A 10,602-nucleotide genomic window follows, 5' to 3' on the forward strand; every position below is an offset into this window, starting at 1 on the left:
TTTAACTTTGTGCAATGGTTTTTTATTTAATTTATTTTGTTTATTTTTGCTTGATCCTGCCCTTCACCAGGCGTGAATCAGAAGCTATGGGAAAGCCGCCCAGGTAAGTTTAAAATCGTTTTAACTATCTACCATGTCAGAAATAAAGTACCTTAAGTAGCTCAATGAGGTACATTTGGTTCTTTAACTATCATCTCGCCGGCTTTAATTACCGGCGGGACTTCTACATTCGGGAGGTGCGCTCGCACACAGGCCCGCCTGTGGGAAACCCGGAAGTCAGCGGGTTGGGGCCGGCCTTCTCACCCTCTCAGGAATTTCCCGATTTTCGCAGCCCGCCCGCCCCCAACGCACCCGCAATTTCCTTTGAAAATCAGGGCCAATATACCTGAACAGCTTTACAAATATAGACTTCAGACACTATACTGCGCTAATCCATGCAATCATGTGTTCATTGCTGCATCCATTGGCTGACTCATGAAATATTATCTATAAGCAGTGGTTATATTGTTACTCATATTTCCAATAAATTTTTCTTCAGGTTTTAATGTGAAGGAATGCAGCATCTTATTTGCGGATCATATGAATTGATTTGTCTCGCAAAGCAAAAGAAAAATGTATGCTTCACTTCTTGGCTTCTGAGATATCTGATAAAGGTCGGATAATATAATACCAATCGAACAATTTGGTTTTTTTTATTGAATATATTTGATAGCACGTATAAAAGAAGGATCTATTCTGATTGAGAAGCTTCATTCCTGAAAATAGGATTTAAATAGGTAATACCGTGTACACATTATAAATTATGTAGCTGCTCTAATTTCCAAAATGTGCCAATTTTAGGGTCTGGGAGCTGTAAGAGTCAAGAAAGAATAAAACAATTCTGAAGGACAGCTGTCATTTGATTTAACTAAATACAGTATCCTCAGGCCCCACACTGTAGTCTTTCACATACCACAACCTCTGACATAGCACATTGTTTATGATTCTCTCCACAGCACAGAGCCCTTTTCACAACACATATCTTTGTAACAAATGTTTTCTGTGACTTTCAGAAAAAACCTTTTTAGTTGTAAATAGGTCTACTGCATATTTTAAAGTTTAATAAATAAAACAAAATGCTGGTTAGTGAGATTTAAGCTTTCTTTAACCCGTGTTACACAGATGTTATTATTGTAACACTTGGCCTGATAATTTTCTCTACATTTTAAATGCTGGAATGCATTTTGAAATTTATTTGAGGTTGCATTCTCAGAATAAGTTTGAAGCTTGTTTTTTTTTCATTATTAATTTTAGTGATTCAAATCCCTCTTGTCTACTAAGAAAGTAGAGCAAAGGAACTGAAGATACCTTGGGAAATTCAACAGTTTAAACCTCATTCCTGAAGCGTAGAGTGATCCAACTTACTTCAATCATCAGGGTGCCAGCTGCAGTAATTATTAAATTACTTCTCTCTGAATCTTGGAATCATGCAAGACTCCTGCTGTCATCATGCCACTAACTGCTACTCTGGGCTCATGTCCAGACGCCGACCCTTCAACCATATCACCACAGAATGAACTAAACAAAAACAAAATTGGAGATCTTAACAGACGTTGTAAATGAAATAAAGCCAAGCAAGGATTATTAATAAAAAGGCTGTATTCATTGCTGCAATGGTCTATTTAGTTTTTACTAACAGAGCTTTCAGAAGTGTAATAAAACCATCTGATAAAATTGGCTTTTAAAGCACTTTGATTCTGGGGCTCACATTCCTCAGGAGCTACTTATACTACTCTTGAAATAGCTCAGATAATATTTTCACTCAAAGATAATATTATCTATTGTATATTTCCTGAATTCATAACTAGAATCAAACTGCAGTATATTGATGTCAAAACAAATCTGATTAATTATGAGGCTATTTCTATTTTTTTACAATATTATACAAAATTAATGTTGACTTTTTTCAGCTTCAGTATCAAGACAATGCATACTGTTTTGTTTGCATTTTCTCCACTGTTGATTAGCATTGCCTTGTCATACAGAACTCTTGTAAGGAGTCTTATAACACCAGGTTACAGTCCAACAGCTTTATTTGGAATCACAAGCTTTCGGAGCTTTCCTCCTACACTCACCTGACGAAGGAGGAAAGCTTCGAAAGCTTATGATTCCAAATAAAGCTGTTGGACTATAACCTGGTGTTGCAAGACTCCTTACATTTGTCCATCCCAGTCCATCACCGGCATCTCCACATCATACAGAACTCTTGTTATAGTAGGTTGTATGTAACAGTAATGGATTTAATTAAATTTATGATAAAGACAATGAAGTGTGTAAGCAACAGCAAAATTAAGAGAAGAGGTATTTGAGAGGAAAAAATACTAAATAGAATGTAGTACTGTTCAATGAGGAATGTAGAAGAGCATGCCAGGAGCAGCACCCCAGGTGTACCTAACAATGAGGTGCCAACCTGGTAAAGCTACAACATGGGACTACATGCATGCTAAACAGCAGAAGCAACGTGCTATAGTCAGAACTAACCAATGGATCAGATCAAAGCACTGCAGTCCTGCCACATCCAGTCGTGAATGGTGGTGGACAATTAAACAACTAACAGGAAGAGGCGGCTCTGTAAACATCCCTATCATCAATGATGGCAGAGACCAGCACGTGAGTGCAAAAGACAGAAGTGCCGAGTAGATGATCCATCTCGGCCTCCTCCCAATATCCCCACCATCACAGAAGCCAGTCTTCAGCTAATTCAATTCACTCCACGTGATATCAAGAAATGGCTGAGTGCACTGGATACTGCAAAGGCTATGGGCCCCAACAACATCTCGGCTGTAGACTTGTGCTCCAGAACTAGCTGCGCCTCTAGCCAAACTGTTCCAGTACAGCTACAACACTGGCATCCACCCGACAATGTAGATTTTGGAAAATTGCCCAGGTATGTCCTGTCCACAAAAAGGAGGACAAATCCAATCCGGCCCCATCAGCCTACTTTCAATCATCAGCAAAGTGATGGAAGGTGTCGTCGACAGTGCTATCAAGCGACACTTACTCACCAATAACCTGCTCACCAATGCTCAGTTTGGGTTCCGTCAGGACCACTCGGCTCCAGACCTCATTACAGCCTTGGTCCAAACATGGACAAAAGAGGTGAATTCCAGAGGTGAGGTGAGAGTGACTGCCCTTGACATCAAGGCAGCATTTGACCGAGTGTGGCATCAAGGAGCCCTAGTAAAATTGGGGGGAAACTCTCCAGTGGCTGGAGTCATACCTAGCACAAAGGAAGATGGCAGTGGTTATTGAAGGCCAATCGTCTCAGCCCCAGGTCATTGCTGCAGGAGTTCCTCAGAGCAGTGTCCTAGGCCCAACCATCTTCAGCTGCTTCATCAATGACCTTCCCTCCATCATAAGGTCAGAAATGGGGATGTTCGCTGATGATTGCACAGTGTTCAGTTCCATTCTCAACCCCTCAGATAATGAAGCAGTCCGTGCCAGCATGCAACAAGACCTGGTCAACATCCAGGCTTGGGCTCATAAGTGGCAAGTAATATTCGCGCCAGACAAGTGCCAGGCAATGACCATCTGCAACAAGATAGAGTCTATCCACTTCCCCTTGACATTCAATGGCATTACCATCGCTGAATCCCCCACCATTAACATCCTGGGGGTCACCATTGACCAGAAACTCAACTGGACCAGCCATATAAATACTGTGGCTACAAGAGCAGGTCAGAGCCTGGGTATTCTGCGGCGAGTGACTCACCTCCTGACTCCCCAAAACCTTTCCACCATTTACAAGGCACAAGTCAGGAGTGTGATGGAATACTCTCCACTTGCCTGGATGAGTGCAGCTCCAACAACACTCAAGAAGCTCAACACCATCCAGGACAATGCAGCCCGTTTGATTGGCACCCTATCCACCACCCTAAACATTCACTCCCTTCACCACCGGCGCACTGTGGCTGCGGTGTGTATCATTCACAGGATGCTCTGCAGCAACTCGGCAAGGCTTCTTCGACAGCACCTCCCAAACCCGCAGCTTCTACCATCTAGAAGGACAAGAGCAGCAGGCACATGGGAACAACACCACCTGCACGTTCCCCTCCAAGTCACACACCATCCCGACTTGGAAATATATTGCCGTTCCTTCATTGTCGCTGGGTCAAAATCCTGGAACTCCCTTCCTAACAGCACTGTGGGAGAACCTTCACCACACGGACTGCAGCTTTTGAGAAGGCGGCTCACCACCACCTTCTCAAGGGCAATTAGGGATGGGCAATAAATGCTGGCCTTGCCAGCGACACCCGCATCCCATGAACGAATTTTAAAAAAATTATCGCTACACTCACTATTTCTGACCTGGGCTCCACTGAGCATGCTTAATAGAGTCATTAGGGAATGTGCTGCCTTAATTTATGAAAAAGATGAGGTTAGACAGTGAGCAACTCTTTTAGGATGTAGCTTTCTACCTCTCCTCCTTTAAGACGTTCCTTAAAACCTACCTCTTTGACCAAGCTTTTGGTCACTTATCCTAATAGCTTCTTGTGTGGCTCGGTGTCAAATTGTGTCTGATAACGCTCCTGAGAAGCACCTTGGGATGTTTTATTATGTTAAAGGTGCTATAAAAATGCACCTTTTGTTGTTGTTGCTGTTGAGGGTTGAAGGGGAGCATTAAGAGATAGGTCAACACTACCTTGTGGGGTCTTGGGACTGAAATTCCTGGCAGGCAGCATAGCCAGTCAAGGTGAATAAAAGAGGTGGGGAGAGCGGAACTGAGTGGTGAAATCAAAAAAAATATCAAGAGGAAGACAAGAAGCGATGTCACAGAGGAGCGCCGAGGGTAGGTCAGTGTAAGTATTTCGATCATTGGTAAGTGTTTTTAGTGGTTATTGTCTTTAGTGGTTAGTCTTTTCGTGTTAGTTAAAAAGCCTTAAAATTAAACAGTTAAAAAGAGTGGGAAACAAGTTTAAACTAGATAAATTAATTAGTCTAAAAAAAACTAAAAATAAACCAAGTGAATTAATTACATAAAAACTTTGATTAATTAAAAAAATAAAACAAGATTAGCTAGGCAGTGTAGGTGGTGTGCCATAATTGCAGCATGTGGGAGTTTGTGGAGAGCAGCGTGATCCCAGGCAATCACATCTACAGAATGTTTACAGAATGATACACATCTTCAGTGCTTCATCAATGGCCTTCCCTCCATCATAAGGTCAGAAATGGGGATGTTCGCTGATGATTGCACAGTGTTCAGTTCCATTCGCAACCCCTCAAATAATGAAGCAGTCCGAGCCTGCATGCAGCAAGACCTGGATAACATCCAGGCTTGGGCTCATAAGTGGCAAGTAACATTCGCGCCAGATAAGTGCCAGGCAATGACCATCTCCAACAAGAGATAGTCTAACCACCTCCCCTTGACATTCAACGGCATTACCATTGCTGAATCCCCCACCATCAACATCCTGGGGGTCCCCATTGACCAGAAACTTAACTGGACCAGCCCTATAATTACTGTGGCTACAAGAGCAGGTCCGAGGCTGGGTATTCTGCGGTGAGTGACTCACCTCCTGACTCCCCAAAGCCTTTCCACCATCTACAAGGCACAAGTCAGGAGTGTGATGGAATACTCTCCACTTGCTTGGATGAGTGCAGCTCCAACAACACTCAAGAAGCTTGACACCATCCAAGATAAAGCAGCCCGCTTGATTGGCACCCCATCCACCACCCTAAACATTCACTCCCTTCACCACCGACGCACAGTGGCTGCAGTGAGTAGCATCCACAGGATGCACTGCAGCAACTTGCCAAGGCTTCTTCGACAGCACCTCCCAAACCCGTGACCTCTACCACCTAGAAGGACAAGAGCAGCAGGTACACGGGAACAACACCACCTGCACGTTCCCCTCCATGTCACACACCATTCCAACTTGGAAATATATCCGAAAGCTTGTGATTTTAAAATAAAACTGTTGGACTATAACCTGGTGTTGTACGATTCTTTACATTTGGAAATATATCGCTGTTCCTTCATCGTCGCTGGGTCAAAATCCTGGAACTCCCTTCCTAACAGCACTGTGGGAGAACCTTCACCACACGGACTGCAGCGGTTCAAGAAAGCAGCTTACCACCACCTTCTCAAGGGCAATTAGGGATGGGCAATAAATGCCGACCTCGCCAGCGACGCCCACATGCGTTGAACGAATAAAAAAAAAGTGTCTGCAACTTGAGGAACTTCGGCTCAGAGTTGTTGAGCTGGAGTCTGAGGTGCAGACATTGCGATGCATCAGGGAGGGGGAGAGTTACCTGGACACTTTGCTCCAGGAGGCAGTCACACTTCTTAGGTTAGGCAGTGATTTAGATTTGGTTAGTGGTCAGGGACAGGAGGATTCGACTGCGAGTCAGGAGGGTAAGGAGGCCCCAAATGCAGTGCTGGAGGTGCTGTTCCAACAGGGACGAGGTACTTGCCAACTGTGTGGATGAGAACAAAGACTGCAGGGAAGATGGGCAAATTGACCACGGCACCGTGGTACAGGAGGCCATTGAAGTGGGGGGAGCCAGAAGGAATATGGTATTGGTGGGGGATAATACAAGAACATAAGATCATAACAAATAGGAGCAGGAGTAGGCCAATCGGCCCCTCGAGCCTGCTCCGCCATTCAATAAGATCATGGCTGATCTGATCCTAACCTCAAATCTAAAGAACACAAGAAGTAGGAACAGGACCCGGCCACTCAGCCCCTGGGCCCTCTCCGCCACCCACAGGGCCTTGTCCGATCCGAACTCAGCTTCATGTCCAATTTCCTGCCCGCTCCCCGTAACCCCTAATTCCCTTTACTTCTAGGAAACTGTCTATTTCTGTTTTAAATTTATTTAATAATGTAGCTTCCACAGCTTCCTGGGGCAGCAAATTCTACAGACCTACTACCCTCTGAATGAAGAAGTTTCTCCTCATCTCAGTTTTGAAAGAGCAGCCCCTTATTCTAAGATTATGCCCCCTAGTTCTAGTTTCACCCATCTTTGGGAACATCCTTACTGCATCCACCCGATCAAGCCCCTTCACAATCTTATATGTTTCAATAAGATCGCCTCTCATTCTTCTGAACTCCAATGAGTAGAGTCCCAATCTACTCAACCTCTCCTCATATGTCCACCCCCTCATCCCCGGGATTAGCCGAGTGAACCTTCTTTGTACTGCCTCGAGAGCAAGTATGTCTCACCATTTACTCTGTCCCTTGGACAACTGGGCAATGTCCCCATGGAAGTGTCAGACACGTGATGGTCATCTTCCTGTCCACAAATAGAAGAGTTGGACTCTGCTTCTTGCGGAGCTGCCTCTGTCTCATCCTCTTGCACTAGTGAGGTTACAGACTCCTGCAGGGCAGGTTGACTCTCTACAACAGCGTTTTCATGGTTAGAGGCCTGTGCATTCTGCTGCTGTAGTTCAGTGTGGGGAGGTGAGGGTGTTGGTGGGTGGCCTGCCACCTCCTCGTAGTCTGGAAGCTTGCAGTTTGTCCAGAATCTTAAGTCCAACGGTTGTGTTGTGTAGGTACTAGCACACTGGTAGGCCATCAAGCTGATCTCCCTCTGACATTGCTCCTGTTGTAGTCGCAGTTTCACACACCGGTGCCGATGAGCACAGCAACAGCTAAGCATAATAATGATAGTCCAGACCAACCAGAACCACCATAGTTCATAATAGTAGGTGCAACACTCAGTCTCCCCACAGCAGTATCCTGTCTCACACCAGTGAGGCTCGTTGTTCACTCCGAAGCATAGTTCTTTGGCCTCAGCGTGGAGCTCCATTCGGGACGGGCCGACGGGGAAGGCCGGGGAGATGATGAGGAGGAAGCCGATCAGCATCTTCTCCATTTCTCGGGCGCCAGGCCGCCGTCGACGATATTCAGGAGTTAGATACTGTTTTCTGCAGCTGCGACCGGGGGTTCCGCAGGCTGTGTTGCCTGCCCAGTGCCAGTGTTAAGGACATCTCCTCGCGGCTGAAGAAGAACTTGGAGAAGGAGGGGGAGGAACCAGTTGCCGTGGTCCATGTAGGAACCAACGACATAGGTAGAACTAGGAATGAGATTCTGCTGAGGGAGTTTGAGGAGCCAGGGTCCAAATTAAAAAGCAGAACCTCAAAGGTAATAGTCTCTGGATTACTAACTAAACCACGCGCAAATTGGCATAGAGACAAACAGATTAGATGGTTATATCTGTGGTTGAAAGAGTGGTGTGGAAAGCAGGGGTTTAAATTCATGGGGCACTGGCACCAGTACTGGGGAAAAAGAGAGCTGTTCCGTTGGGACAGGCTCAACATCAACCAGGCTGGGACCAGTGTCCTGGCGAATCGAATAACTTGGGTGGTGGATAGGGCTTTAAACTAATCAGAGGGGGAAGGATTCAGGTAAGGGTAAATTCATAAGTCTAAAAAGAAAAGTCAAGGCTGTAGAGCAGAGCAGCGATTTGGGTAAAAACAAGCAGAGGGAGGGGGATAGTCACCTGGACACTGGTCAGGAAGGGACAGAGTGTTTAACAAAGGTAATAGGGCATTAGTGACTAAGGTCACATCAGGGAGAAATAGTAAAAACTTAAAATTAAAGGCTCTATATCTGAATGCATGAAGCATTCGTAACAAGATAGATCAATTAATGGCACAAATAGAGATAAATGGGTTTGATCTGGTAGCCATTACTGAGATGTGATTGCAGGGTGACCAAGGTTGGGAACTAAATATTCCAGGGTACTTGCCTTTAAGAAAAGATAGGCAAAATGGAAAAGTGGGGGCGGCGGCGGTGGGGTGGTGGTTGCACTGATAATAAAGGATGAGATCAAGGCAGTGGTGAGGAAGGATCTTCGCTCAGAAAATCAGGATGTAGAATCAGAATGGGTGGAGCTAAGAAATAACAAGGGGCAGAAAACACTGGTGGGAGTAGTTTATAGGCTCCCTAACAGTAATTATAGTGTTGGACAGAGTATCAATCATGAAATTAGAGGAGCATGTAACAAGGGTAATGCAATAATCGTTGGGGTCTTTAATCTTCATATAGACTGGGCAAACCAAATTGGCAAAAGTAGTTTGGAGGACGAGTTCATGGAATGCATTCGAGACAGTTTCCTAGAACAATATGTCGAGGAACCAACTAGGGAACAGGCTATTTTAGATCTACTATTGTGTAATGAGACAGGGTTAATTAGTAATCTTATAGTTAAGGATCCTCTGGTGTAGAATGATCATAATATATTAGAATTTCACATTGAGTTTGAGAGTGATGTAGTTAAGTCCGAAACTAGGGTCTTAAATTTAAACAAAGTCATTTACGTAGGAATGAGGGATGAGTTAGCTAAGGTAGATGAGAAATTAGATTAAGAGATATGACAGTCGATAAGCAATGACAAATATTTAAATAAACAATTCATAATTTGCAACGGATGTACATTCCTTTGAGGGATAAAAACTCCACAGGAAAAGTGATCCAACCATGGCTAACTACAGAAGTTAAGGATAGTATTATATTAAAAGAAGAGGCTTACAATGTTGCCTAAAAGAGTAGTAAGCCTGAGGATTGGGAGAGTTTTAGAAATCAGCAAAGGATGGCCAAGAAATTGATGAAGAGGGAGAAAATTGAATATGAAAGTAAATTAGCAAGAAATATAGAAATAGATTGTAAAAGCTTCTAGAGTATGTAAAAAGGAAGAGATTAGCGAAAGTAAACTTGGGTCCCTTAGAGACAGAGACAGGAGAAATTATAGTGGGGAATAAGGAAATAGCAGAGACGTTAAACAAATATTTTGTATCTGTCTTCACAGTAGAAGACACAAAAAATATACAGGAAAGAGTGGGGAGCCAAGGGTCTAATGAGAGTGAGGAACTTAAAGTAATTAAGATTAGGAAAGAAAAAAGTACTGGAGAAATTAATGAGACTAAAAGCCTATAATTCCCCTGGACCTGATGGCCTACATCCTAGGATTTTAAAAGAGGTGGCTGCAGAGATAGTGGATGCATTGGTTTTGATCTTCCAGAATTCCCTAGATTCTAGAACAGTCCCCATGGATTGGAAGGTAGCAAATGTAACCCTGCTATTCAAGAAAAGGAGAGAGAAAACAGAGAACTGTAGGCCAGTTAGCCTGACATCAGTAGTAGGGAAAATGCTAGTATCTATTATTAAGGATGTCACAGGGTACTTAGAAAATCATAATATGATTAGGTAGAGTCAACAGTTTTATGAAACGGAAATCATGTTTGACAAATTTATTAGAGCTTTTTGAGGGTGTAACTAGCAGGATAGATAAGGGGAAACCAGTGAATGTAGTATATTTGGATTTTCAAAAGGCCACATAAGGTGCCACACAAGACATTGTTACACAAGATTAAAGCTCATGGGATTGGGGGTAATATATTAGTATGGATTGAGAATTGGTTAACTGACAGAAAACAGAGAGTAGGAATAAATGGAGTTGTGGTAGAAGATCAGCCATGATCTTATTGAATGTTGGAGCAGGCTCGAGGGCCGTATGGCCTACTCCTGCTCCTATTTCTTATTTTCTTATGTTCTTATGTAAATGCCCATCCTACCTGTCTTGGAGTATACCTACAAAGAAAATCCAAGCTGGACTGGA

The 10,602-nt window shown here is 43.7% G+C and overlaps 1 pseudogene; it reads right to left on the reverse strand.

Annotated features, from left to right (window-relative positions):
* Window positions 1–7,155: 7,155 nt before the first annotated feature.
* Window positions 7,156–7,857, reverse strand: LOC137332329 (WW domain-binding protein 1 pseudogene; annotated as a pseudogene).
* Between the last annotated feature and the right edge of the window lie 2,745 nt (window positions 7,858–10,602).

This window comes from Heptranchias perlo, chromosome 2 (assembly GCF_035084215.1).
Source record: "Heptranchias perlo isolate sHepPer1 chromosome 2, sHepPer1.hap1, whole genome shotgun sequence".
Lineage (NCBI taxonomy): Eukaryota > Metazoa > Chordata > Chondrichthyes > Hexanchiformes > Hexanchidae > Heptranchias > Heptranchias perlo.